This window comes from Grampus griseus, assembly GCF_964374135.1.
Source record: "Grampus griseus genome assembly, chromosome: 1".
NCBI classification, from domain to species: Eukaryota; Metazoa; Chordata; class Mammalia; order Artiodactyla; family Delphinidae; genus Grampus; species Grampus griseus.
Window position 1 is genome coordinate 1163921 of NC_139017.1, and position 13216 is coordinate 1177136.

Consider the following 13216-nt stretch of genomic DNA (forward strand, 5'->3'; position numbering starts at 1 on the left):
AAGAGCACGAGGCTCTTTCTCCTCCAGGTTATGGGCTGAGCTGTCGGGGGCCCAGGGACGGGCCTGGATGGGACGCCACCCCTTCTTCGGCCCGTCATCCTGGGCTCCTGCATCCTGGGGGTGGCCCGTCGAGCCTAACCTCAGGAGACAGAGGACAGTTGCTTGTGCCGCCCCCAGCCCATCTGCTCCCCTTCCAGACTCCAGTTTCCTACGCTCAGAGCTGCTTCAGATAATCTGGAATTTTTTTTTGCTAAGGAGGGAAGCAAGATGAGAGTGGGTGTGGGGACAGATCCCCTTCCAGTTCTGTCTGGTTCAGGCTGAGGCGAGTGTCAGTTTGTGTTCCCTGAACAGCCAAGAACAAGGGGGAGGAGCAGGATAAAGGAGGAGGGGGGCTGGGCTGGGATGGGTCGGAAAGGTGGTCCGAGTAACAAGACGGTGGGCTCTGGAGCCCCTTCCCTCGGCTCTGGCCTCGGACCCCCATCCAAACAGGACTTCACCTTTGACAGGTGGCCTTCACCTGCCCATTCACTGCTTTACACGTGAGCTCAGGGCAGCAACGTAGACCAGCTGCGAAGTGACGGGACGCCAGACAAGTAACACGGCTCTCCCCAAACCTCGGGGAGAGGACCAGCCTGCGGCAACGCTTTCCTCAACGTTTACCCTGGCACAGGTCACTGAGGGATGAGGGCATCTGCAACGTGATGGCAGGAACCCCAAGCCTCCGCCGTCAGGCTGGAAGCAGGAGGCAGGGCCAGCTCTGGCCCCTTCATCACGCTTCTCCACCAGTGAGAAGAGCCAGCCCGGAGGGTCTCACCCAAGCCTCCTGGCCTGGGAGGGAGCCACGGTGACCCCCGCCCACTGCGGCTCTGACGGCCGGCCAGCGGCTCCAGGACTGAGGGTGCTGGGGGCACAGTGGGCACGGGCTGTGCCCTGGCAGTGCCCAGGCGCCCGGGGCGGGGTGTGGGGGGGCGACCAGAGGACGCCCTGAGCTCAGCAAGGCAGGAGGGGTGGGAGAATGGCGGTGGGGAGAGAAAGGAACAAATGTGGGTGGGAAGACGCTGCTGTCTTTTAATCAAATGCAAATGTAAGGCTGATAGCACGCAACCGGACTTGCCTAATTTCTGGGTCTGTAGTTTGGGCGGCGCTTGGAGAGGAACGAGCACCCTGAGGAGAAGCTTCCTGAGCAACGCTCCATGCTGCTCGCAGAGAGGACCCGGGGACAAGTCACCTGGGGGCTGTGCCCGGGGAAGAGAGCACGGGCACGACGGAGGCGGGGCCCAAGGACACCCCAAAGAGAGAGGGGGCGTTCTGGAGATGGAGGGGCCTGGCTGCAGGGGGTGTGGGCTGAGGGTTCGCGAAGGCTCAGGAGGGAGGGCCCAGAATGCAGGGATGGGAGGACAGAGGCTGCTGGGCCGTGTCTCCCTCATCTGCCTGATGCTCCCTGAGGACAGGCCCTCCTCCCGCTACGGCCCACACAGTGAGCGTGGACGGGTAATGATGAGGCAGCAGCAGGTTAAGAAATAGCTCTTTTAAGCCTGGCGGCCGTCCAGCAAGGTAGCTACAATCTGATCTGTTGAACAGGTGAGGGAACCAAACCTGGCCCAGGGCCTCGAGACCAGTCAACACAGAGGCAGGATTTGAACGCAGGTCTGTCTGCCCCGTACCCTGTGCGTCTGACCACTGAGCCCTGTGTCTTTCCTTCCAGGACCCCCGTCACAGTACACGGAGCCGCTACAAACAACTTGCAGTGAGAAGCTGGGAACTTTGTGATTGTGATTCAGAGATAGGATTTCAGCAGGAAACCCAATCTCTGTGCCGTGTGGGAAAGTGGCAGGAATCCAGCCCCTGCCCAGCCCCAGGCCAGGCTGGGCTCCTCTGGGGCAAGTCCCTTCCCATCCCCCACCGGAATCCCACCCCTAACGCCAGGCCAGTGGGCCCCCAACCCAGGCCCCAGCCTCACGCCTGTGCGAAGGGACGGGTCAGCGTCACCCCATCACCTGTGCTCCCCTGAGATAAGGAAGGAGCCAGGATGTCTTGGCCTCATCCCTCCCCAGATGTCCTCCCAGCTGTGTGATAACAGCCAGCAGGGTGGATTCCATGTCTCAGCCCTGGAGGACGTTTCAAGGACCACCAGAGGGGCTGTTGGCGGAAGGAGGGCCTGGAAACGGGGCGGGACGATTCCAGAGGACCTGGGCTGGGGAGGGGACAGATAAGGCCACCACAAAGCTCTGGGTCAGGCCTGAGTCCCCATCCCTCCCAGAAATGAGGGCACTGCCAGCTTGTCTCTGATCTGGACAGAACCCAGGCCTGAGCTGAAGTCCAGGAACAGGTAATGAACTTGAACACGAGGTGCTCCTTCTGCCACCTTCACACACCCACCTTCAAGCCCTCTTTTCATACTGTCTCTGCTATTTTCTTTCTTATCACAGTCCAAACAGCCACTCAGCTGAGCAATGACCTTAACCACTTTTGATACAGCTGACTCCCGGAGAATGTGTTTTCCCTCTCTCCCGCGATGGCTCTCAGGCCCCCCACCCCCCAGGGGAGACAGGCAGGTCTCTGGCACAGAGGAGCCCGGGGCCGTGGGCGCCACGTTCTGCCTCGTGGACCAGCAGCAGGAGTGCGGGTCTGTGGTTCAGAAGGCAGCAACCAGGCGTGCGGGGCAGTAACGCGGAGCAGAAGATGCTCAGTAGGGCCGGCCCCCTCCCCCTGCAAACCCGGCTGCCCCTGCCTCCCCCACAGCCCTGCAAGACTCTCCCTGTCCTGTAACAAACTCCCCCTCCACCCAAGCTGGCTCCAGACACAACCAAGAGACTGAACTAAACTACCAGGACTGAACCGGAGCCAATCCGTGAGGGACGCCACTGGGCTCACTGGTCGCCACCGGGTCTGCAGAGCCCCGGGATCAGCGTGAAGAAGCCAGGGGTCTGGGGCCTGCGGGGAAGGCGGCAACAGAACTAACTGTATGGTCACAGGCGGTGCCAGGCACCGTGACTCCCTCTTCTGTTTAATCCCCACCATTACCCCGCGCAGGGCGCGTAAGCTCCATCCTATAGATGAGGGACAGGTTCAAGGAGGGCGAAGGGCAGCCAGCAGGTGAGCCTCAGGGTGGATGTGGACCCTCACCTGCACGACTCAGAGCTGGTGCTTTCCTCTTAGGCCAGGCAGCCAGGGCCCCAGAGACGCCGGGTTCCGGCCGGGGGCGGACACGCCGTCCCCTGCAGCTCTCGGGCCAGCCATGGTCCTGCCAGGACAAGTGTGCAGGGGGGCGACGTGAACACAGCTGTGCTGCAAGTGCCCTAACCACAGATCCCACACACTGTCCACAGCCTGGCAGCGGGGACCAAGGGCGTCCGGGGGACGTGCTCGGCTGCCTGGGCCACCAAACTCCTGCAGGAGACCTCAGAACAGGGCCGCGCTATTTAGAATAAAGGACAGGGCGGCCGCCCAGAGGACCTGCCGTGTCTGTGGAACTCTGCAAGGCCAGAGCTCCCCACCGGCGAGGGGCCCTGTAGCACGGTGGTTAAGGAGGCTGGCGCTCGAGCCGGCCTGCCTGCGGGCGGCTCCAAGCTCCTCACTTCCCGGTTGTGTGACCCTGGGGAAGTCACTTAACCTCTCAGTTTTCTCATCGGTAAAATGAGAAGGAAAACAGCACCTGACTCACTAAGTTGTTCTTGCTGGTTAAATGAATTACTACACGTACGGTGGCCAGCACAGTGCCTGGCACGTGTCACGTGATGACTGACACATGTTATTATGAGACCCTGGATCTTCCATGAAGCTAACACCGCCGCCCCGCCCTCCACTTCCTGCAGATGCGGCATTTGGCAGAATCTAATCTAGAAATCAGGAGCCACTGGCCACGGGGGAGCAAGGAGGTGGGGGGAAAGGAGAAATCAGGCCCTGAGATGAAGATGGCTGAACCTGTGGCCTCAGCCCCGGGCCGGCCCTTCCCTCCCCGAGCTGCCAGCTGGCAAGTCTGACCCCTCTTTGACCACCAGGGAGGCTGAGGCATCACGGGGCTTATCCAAGCTCCACGGTTACGAGGGACGGGTCCAGGGTTCACAGGCAGAGGGGCCAGGGGAACAGCTTATCCCAGGCGGACGCAGAGAGCCACGTCTCCTCCCAGCCAGTCTGGTCATCCTCATTGTGGCCACGACCTTCCTGTCCCCGGGGGAAGCCCTCTCCCCATAGCCTGCCTGCAGCTCCGGGGGCTGCTGCCCTGTGACCGTCCGTCTGTGGTCTGCTTCCCAGATTGGACACGCCGGGACGCAGGGTCTTGGGACCCGAGGAACGTTTGCCGAGGGCCGGAGAGAACCGATTTTTACCGATCGGGGCTCTCGGGACCGTATCAGCCCGAAGGCTCTAGACTGTCTACAGGGCAAGGGGGGGCAGATGTGCCTACTTGTGCCAGAGAAAAAAAGGAGTCTGGATGAGCCCGAACCAAGCCTCGGCTGAATCTCAGCTCTCCGTGAACTTGCCGAGTGGCCCCGGGCTGCTCTCACCTTCTTCACGTCTAAGTCCGTGTCAGTGTGGGGTCTCCAGTCGACAGCGACGCACCAGGGGGGTCACGCTGGCTGCTGAAGATGAACAGCTCCCACACCTGCAGGAAATCGGCACTCTTCCTCCACCCCCGCCCTGCCCCTGGGACCCCACTACTTGGCACCCATGGGGTTGACTTCCGGCATAACAGGGAGCCCCAGGCACCCCTGGTTCTGCAGCCTGGCCCGCGAGGATTGTGAAATAGTCTGCGTGTGACCCTTGAATAGCGTCTCATTGCGAGGCTGACCTGGGTTCCCACAGAGCGCTCAGCACAGCTGGCAAACAGTGGGTGCCCACTAAGTACTAGTCGTCGCCGTTGTCAATCCCCAGTGATTCCTGCCTCTGAGTGTCCCGGGGACCACCACGGCGCCTCGGGAGGGAGGCTCCTGACCCATCTGCAGAGTACAAGGCCGATCGGCGTCTTGGGCACTGCTGTTTCTTCCTGGGAGCTCAAACCCTGCGGCCAGGCCCCCGGTGGCCCCCAAGCCACACGCTGGGCGGAGGTGCCCAGCAGGGAGGCGCTGCTGAGCGTCCAGGAGAAGCAGGGGCACAGGCTGCCCGCTGAGCCTCAAGCCAACGCCATCGGGCGGGCAGGGCGTTGGGCGGCCCAGGGCTGAGCCCTGACCCTGGGGCTGGGGAGCGGCCCTCGAGGTCCCTGCTGTCCACATGACAGCAGTAGCACCGCCTGCCCGCCCAGGGGCCACCGCGGCCTTCGCTGCTGTAACGCCCTCCCCGCGGGGCCGGACGAAGGGAGGCCAGGCGGTGAATGCCCCAGCACCCCTGGACGCCTTGTCACCATCCGTGGAAACCCTGAGACATTGCGACACACCTGCGTCCTCCAGCAACCCTGAACTCTTGGACTCCTGGGGGTACCCGACTCCAGGACAAAGCCAAACAACCCAGATCCTGGGACAGTGGGACCCCACGGCAATGCCCAGGGCACGGAAACTGGTCCAAAGGACAAAGCAGGAGGAGGATTTGCACTGGGTACAAGGCTCCCCGTCCTGCCCTGGGGCACCCTCGCCACCTCGAGCCCTGCTACCCGGGACAGCCCTCGAGCACCGTCCGCTCCCAGGGCTCCCAGCCAGCGAGCTCCAGTCCGGTCCTCCCACACCCTCCAAGGAAACAACTGGGTGGCTGGAATGCCTCAGCCCCTTATGCCAAGCGTTTCTGACCCCTTGAAACAGCTCCCGACTCCTAGCTCCTTCGGGAAGGCTTCCCGGATGCAGCAAGTGCCCTGGAGCCGAAACGTGCTGCCCGCCCTAAGCACGGCTCTCTTTCCACGCCAACCAAGTCGCACGGCATGGGGACACTCTGTCAGCCCTCACGCTGCTTTACGTGCTGCCGCTGCCATGCAGCTCTGCGGTGAGCTATGGGTCTAGGCTCTCCCGGGGGCTGGGGCCGGAAAGTACTGACCCCTCGGGCCTAATCAGAGCTGCTGCTCATCAAAGACAAGCTTCTGGGCGCACAGGCGTCCTCCCCCATGTCCCTCCCATGTGGACACTGCAGGGGCAGCAAGGGCCACAGTCGCTCCAGCGAACAGATGTGGAACTTGCGAGGCCCTGGGCCGGCTGGTGTGCTCACTCAGAAACATTCTCCCAGGACCGATTCCAGAGCCGGGACTCTCTCGGGGGTCTTTGGGGGCAAGCCCTGACAGCTCCCCACCAAAGGTCTGCCCAGCGCCTACTGCAACGCCTGGGGCCGGTCATGGTCACGTCAGGGCCGCCCCCAAGCTGCTTGTCCATCTCCTTCCCCACCTCTCCCGCAGCTGGATGGTACCCACGATGAAGCCCTCCGTTTACCTCCTTCCGTTTCCAGTCCCTCCCATCTCTGCTGCCGGGATCCCAACCTGCATTTCGAAGCGCAGGTCACTTGTCCACAGCCTCCCCTCCTGCCCACGGCACCGCACTCACCCCACATGCCGACCGGCTCCAGGCCACCCTGCTCTCCCCCGCACCCCTTCCCAACTTTTCCGTAGCATCTGCCCCGCACGGGATGAGCAGGAACCCTTATCTCCTCACCCAGCAGGCCAGCAGCTGGCGAGCGGGCCCCGAAGCCGCAACCCCAGGAGCTCATGCTTCGTCCACAGCGACTGCTTGACAGCAATCCTGAATTAAACGGAATTGAACGCAACACTGTGGGGGGAGGGGTCTTGAGGCTCCTGGAAGCTGACATCACAGGGGTCAAGGTCAAGTCCTGGCCCTGTGGCCCACCTGCTCTTTTGGCTCGAGCGGCCAACCCACCGACCAGTGTCTCTGTTTGCTCAGTTGTAAGCGCGGTCTCACAGGATCACTGTGGGCAGTAAGTGACTCACTAAACCTAAGGGACAAGAATCTCATGCCCCACGTGGTGTCTGGGTGCTGGTTATGGGCAGGTCATCACTTTCTCTGGGCCTGTTTTCCTCCCGTGGAGCATCAGGTCCCAGAGCCCTGGGGAGGCAACTCCACAGCCTGGGGGTGCTGGAGCCCGTGGCCAGTGGCAGCTGAGGGCTCCGCACAGAGAAGCCAGGCCTCCGGGTGGCTTCCTGCGCCCCCAAAAGGGAAGGCCTGCTCAGCGGTCACCAAGGGCAGAGGGAGCCTGTGTCCTCCTCAAGGTTCTTTTCTGGCAGAGGAACCAGGCAGGGAGCCCCAACCCCTGCGGTCTCTGGCTGGGGGTCTCTTTGGGGGAAGTTGTTCCAGCCCGGTCGTGGTTCAGACCCTTTCATGCCTGGGCAGTTGTGTGTGTGCACACACACACACACACGGACACACACGCGCACACACGGACACACACACCCCTTCGGTCTGTGCGTAGCTGCTAGGGGCCGAGTGTGCAAGTGTTTCTGTGCACCGCTCCACGTGACACACCCAGCCCCTGTGCACCCTTGTGCACACCCTGACTCCCAGCCCCATCTACATCCTGGGGGTTTACGTCCGGACGTGAAGGTTTACGTGCAGGTCTCCCCACACACTTGCCTGTCTTGTGCTCTCAACCTTCACTACCTCCCTACGCAGCCCAAGGTCACGGCTGACGGCCTGGCTCTCCAAGAAAACTCCAGCGCTTTTCACCAGATCACTCCCAATGGCAGCGCCCCAACTGGACACCCTTGCAGACGAGTCAGCTTCCCCGGGGACCAGCCTGGGCACAAAGGGCCCACACCCTGGCTTTGCATGCCCGACGCACGTGAGCAAGTGCTCTGGGAAGTCGGTCCAGAGCCAGCGCTGCTGCTTGGAAATTAGAAGACGGTGCAGGAACCGCCCGCTGCAGAGGCCCTGAAACATATCATCGGGATGTCGAAAATAGACCTGATGAGGGCTCAGGCCAAAGCCCGCCCTGGCCACTGGCCAAGCTCTGGCCAGAGCTGAGCTGGAGAAGAGCCGCGTGGTAAACAGGCAGTGCTGGCGGTGACAGCCTGGACGCTGCCGGAGCCCGAGCCCTCGGGGTGAACCTGTAACGTGCCCAAGGTGGTGCCCGTGCTCTCCCGCCTCAGTGCCAGCGGGGACCCCGCACCTGCTCGCTCCCCACACCGGCCGCACCCCTGCAATCTGCCCCTTCTTCTGCCAGAGGCACAGGTGCCGATCAGAGACGAAGAGCTGGGATCCGCCCTTCCCGGCACGGGGCCGCGCTGGACATGCCCCGGGCACGGCTCCGGGAGACAGATACCACTCCCGGGGCATCTTCCCGGTCTGAGCCCTGATGCCTGCTGGTCAGAAGGAAGCCTTGGACCCAGGGGGCTCTGGTTTTCTCTCCCTGCAGGGGCCGGGTCCCCAGGAGCCACAGTAGGGGAAGTTGCAGGGGGCGGTGCCCGCTCTGAGGGCTGACGCAGCCTTCCAAGGCTTCCACGCAGGAGCGCAGCCTGCCCACACAGGGCCAGTGAGCTGCGCCCGGCCCCCCGGCCTTCCTGGGCAAGAGAGGGAGGCTGCAGGCCCCGGGGACATCAGACGCAGCTGGGTAATGCAAACAGGCTGTGGGAGGAGGTCAGCCAACGCAAATGAGAAGCATGTGGCACCCACTTCCCCTTGGCTGGCAGGCTGGCACAGGCCTCCAGGCCGAGGGAGACGCCGCAGGAGGGAGCCCAGGTCAGCCAGGTGCTGGGGGGCAGACCTTATGGGGGATGGGGGGTCCAGCTGGGGGCTGGACTCTACGGGGCCCAGGAATCAGGGGAACAGCTCGGCCCCTCCTCCTACCAAGTCTTACTGCAAAAGAAAAGAGACGGGAGAAAGAGGAACGGGGGGCGAAGGGAGGAAAGATGCGAGGGGACGCAGTCGGGCACCTGAGAGGCAGGCCAGCCTAACCCGAGAGGATCCGGAGAGCAGGTCTGCACCCACAGGCAGAAACTCTCAGGAAACAGAAACTCTGCTCAGCGGGCTTTCTAATAACGAGGGCTTTCCAGGAAAATGAGGTAGTGAGCTCTCTGTCACCGGAAGTGTGTAAACAGAACACCCACTTGCCTACGACGCTACGAGGGAGTAATTTCTGCTTTAGGTGGGTGGCTCAACCAGACAATTTCCATTGTGTCTTCTGTGAATCCCAGAGGGGGAGGCGGGGGCTCTGCACGGAGAGGGTTCTTCTCTCCGGCTGTACAAGAAGGCGCCGCAGAGCAACGGGGATGGGCCTGGGGGCTCTGCTCAGCCGGGTCAGCGCAGGACCCGCTCTCCCTGGAGCCCCGTGGAGCTGCCTGCACCCCCAGCCCTCGAGGTCAGAGGCTGTGGGCTGTGGGCACGGGTGTGGAGGGGCGGCCCAGAGCAGGGCGAGGCTGGAGGTCTGCAGAAGACAAAGCCTCTGGTGTTGGCAGCTGGGTGGGGACGGGCCACGGGGGTGGGCGGTTGTGCCCGCAGGAGATGTTAGCGGGTGGGACGAGAGCTAACGGTCAGCAAGCAGCCCAGGATTCCAGGCGACTTGGTGCTGTTCTGCCTTCAATCCCCATCCACGAGGGCCTGGGGCCTGAGGGTGGAGCCGCTGCTGACCACCAAGGGCATCTCCCTTGAGAGAAGCCCTGGGCACCTCCCCTCCACGTGTCCTTGTCCCCAGAACACAGGAGCTACCCCAAGGCCTTCCCGGGGAGGGGGAGGAAGACGGCTTTGGCTGCAGCGGCCTGAGCAGGGCGAGGCCCAGAGGCTAAGAGCAGGACCCCACGGGCCCCGGTGGAACCCGAAGCCTAGCCCTGGACACGGGGAGCAAGAAACGTCCTCCCCAGCGCTACCCTTGAGAAGACAGAGGCCTCGCAGCGGGAAGGGTCTGTGCCAGCTGCCCCTCCGCTACGCACGCGCTCACCTGCAGGCCTTGCCTTCCCTCACCTGCGGCTCTACAAGCCCGGGAAGGCTGCAAGTCAGCGCCCTCACGCTCCTGCCGGGCCTCTGGGGAACCCCTGGGAAGGCACCAGGCACGGCCCTGCGTGTGGAGCCTTGGCGAGCTTGCACACGCGGCCTGGCTGCTCGGGCACTGGATCCTGGAGGACCCCCCAGTGCACTGAATGACAAGGAAGAAAACCATCTGAGAAGCCATGTCTTCCCTCCCCCTATTCACAGCATCCCAGAATGCAACCTCTAGAGTAAATTCCCACCCCCCACAAAAAGCCCACAACAACCCACTGGCTTAGAAACGGATAATTTCCGGACTTCCTTCCCCTGCTCTGTTTGGCCTGCGCCTCTGAGGGCCCAACCGTTGTCACGGCAACCCCTCACGTGGGTCCAGACACTTTCTGAGAAAGTGGAACCAGGCGCTCCAGCCGCCTGGGTTCCTTTGCACCTGACCTGGTCCCCTTGCCTGGAGGGCTCAAAAGGGGGTGCAGTGTGCGTGGGGTCACCAGACCGCTCGGAGGTTCTCGGACTCAGGGCTGAGGAGATGGAGAAGTGTGGTCGGGTCGGGATTGTGTATGTAACTGCTCTGAGTTAAGACAGGCTCTCTTAGGCACCTGGGGCCCTGTCAAGGTCCGATCCCCTCTCTCTGCACCCCTCCCTAATGCCGACGGGTAGGAGAGAGCCGTGGAGCAGCTCTGCCACTCACAAATGGGGAACGTGAGTCCCAGAGGAGGTCACAGAGCTTAGGACTTCTGCACAGGGAACTCAGGACTGCGGCCTCCTGCCTGCCCCAGACCCAGGCCAGGGGCCAGTGACCTTCCCTCCGGAGCCGAACTGCCTGACATGGACTGTCCACCAGGGTCCAAGGGCATATGATCCCTGAGACAGGCCCCCTTCCCCTGGACACTCACCCCTCAGTCTTCCAAGTTTCTAGGGTTTCCCAGTGGGACCCTAGCTCTTTGGCAGCTTCCAAAGCAAGGGAAGGGCAGGGCGCCTGCCTGGACCATCTGGGCCCCAGCTGATTCCTGGCAAGCCGTGATCAGCTTTCATTCCATTTCATTCCAGAAAGGCTCTTATTCGGGGCTGCCTCACTCCCTCTCCCTCCAGCAACCAGGGCTGGGCAGCTTCCGGGGTCTGAGATGGTCCCAGGGAGTAAGCGTGTCCCGACTTGGAGCCTCACGGGTGTAGAACCTGCGTCCTTCACCACCATCCGGAGGCAGAGGCGTCCACTCGTCTCCCCAGGGGCCACCCTGCTCTCCAGGGAGGGTCCTGACAACCGGACACCTTCATGGGTTCCCCTGTTCCCCCATTCCACACAGGAGAGGGGCTCTACCTGGCCGTCACCTTCTCCCTCCTCCTCCCCTGCCCTCCCTGCTGCACCCTTCAAGGTCACAGCACTGCCCTCCTGGGGCCAGCCCCGCCCAGGGTCAGTCCAGCACGTTCACCAGACTTTCCACTCCTCTCCCCGCACCAGCCCCGCCGTGGGATCATCAGGGCCGGTCTGGTGGCCCATGCCCAGCACACACCAGCTTGGTAGGGTCCCTCTTTGCCTGCTGACTCCCCTCCCTCAATCAGGTCCCCTACACAGAGCTGTGACTTAATAATCAGGACAGACTCAGGACAGACGTGCAGAATCTGCCTTCCCATCACTGGCTCAGGGAAGACTCCAAGCCCCTCGAGGCTCTGACCCTGCGATTCCGGACCGCCTGGGAAATGGGGTGTGTGCTCCCCTCACTCCCAGGGGCACTCTGAGACATGACAAGTGCCAAGTGGGCTGAGGGGTTACCGCAAAGCCTCTCCTCCCGCCCTCCTCTCCCCTCGCCCGCCAGCTCTACGACTATCTGCCGGGGTTTCTGTGGTCACTGCCTCTTGAGATGCAACTAAGAGGGCTTCGGCCAAGCGGCTAGGTCCTGGGGCAGTGTAGGGACTGCAGGACTGGGGAAGCCTTGACCTTGAAATGGGGCTGTGCCCTCCGCTCTTCTGTGTCGCTGACACTCCCTCCGCTCCCCCCAGAGACAGCCCCCGCCTTCCTCTCCCCCATCCCACCCCCCCACCCCACCCCCACCCCCCACCCCCGTCTCAGCCCTGCAGGGAGTATTCTCCCCGCCTGCCCCTGCACCTCCCCTGGCCTCAGTCACAGCTCAGCACCACCTCCTCAGAGGCACCTAAGCAGGCCCTCCTTGGTGTCTGCAGTTACTTTCTTTCTTTTCTCCTTTACTGTCTGTTTCACCCCATTAGACTGTAAGCTCCTTGAGGGCAGCACTCCGCACAGGGGGGGAGGGGGGAGGCCGCCCCTCGGTTTCTGCCCCCACCCTCACCCCCACGGGTCCCTGCCTGCGGAGGCCGGGCCCTCAGGCCGCTGCGCCCCCCTCTTTGCCCTTGTCCAGCCCCCCGACTGCCCCTGCAGAGCCCGTATGCGGCCTCCTCTGTGAGCCTCTGAATCCGAAGCTCCAGATCCCTGCTCCTGCTCGGGGTCCCTCGTCCTGGCCCACACGGGGCCTGTGGGTCCCGCGAAGGTCGCGCTAGGTCGAGCCCGTCCTTCCCAGCGCTGCCTTCTCCAGGCCGCCAGGCGAGCACCTCACCCCCCATTCCCACGCGCCCCACCTCGTCCTGCCCATCACTCGGACCGCAGCCCGCGTCGGTCCCGCCCCTCACACGCGCACGGACACGCCCCTCCCCAGCCCCCAGCGGGGCTGGCGGCCCGGGAAGCTCGGGTCCCTCGGCGCCGGAGGACCCACATGCCCGCCACCGCAACAAGTCCGCGGAGCCACGGCGGCCGCCCGGCTCCGGGCCTCGCCGCTGTCCTCTCGTGGCCCCGGCACGGCCCGCGCCGGCTCCCGAGGCGCAGCGGCCTTGCGTCCCGCGCATCCGGGGTCCCTCCCTCTCAGGGCACAGGGTCCCCGGAGAAAGCAAGCGCAGTTCCGGGCCCGCTCCAGGTTTTTTGCTTAGGCTCTTCAGGCTCGGAGAACAATGGGGCAGCTCTCTGCGCTTCCTCCGCCCGAGCGAGCTTTGTTCCTCCCTTCCCGCCCGCTCGGCTTCCATTAGCCAAAAGGCGAAGCCTTCCCAGTCAACCAGGAGTCTCCGCGCGAAAGCCCAGACCTTTCCACACGCCCTAAAAACCTGCGGAGTGGGGTGGGGTAGGGGTTTGGCCCAGGCCTGGGGCCGGGGCCGAGGTACAGGACACGCGTCCAGATGCGGGCAGCTGGCTGCCCTCCTGCCCCCAGGCCCCTGTCGTGCCTCCTTGCCAGAGCCCATACCCGGGAAATCCGACTCGTGCTCCCACCGGGGATCCACAGAGGAAGCGGAGCCTCAGCTCTGCTCCGCGGCCAAACAGCCCTCACATCTGCTTTCCCCACATCTGTGCTCTAGATCGGCTCCCACCGGCGCTCCCCGGC

General features: G+C 63.4%; 1 protein-coding gene across 4 annotated transcripts in view; it reads right to left on the minus strand.

The window, feature by feature from the left end:
• Positions 1-13216, minus strand: part of NAV1 (neuron navigator 1) — a gene marked incomplete at its 5' end in the record, with an annotated part of 148569 nt that overhangs the window by 113214 nt on the left and 22139 nt on the right. The window lies entirely within an intron of this gene.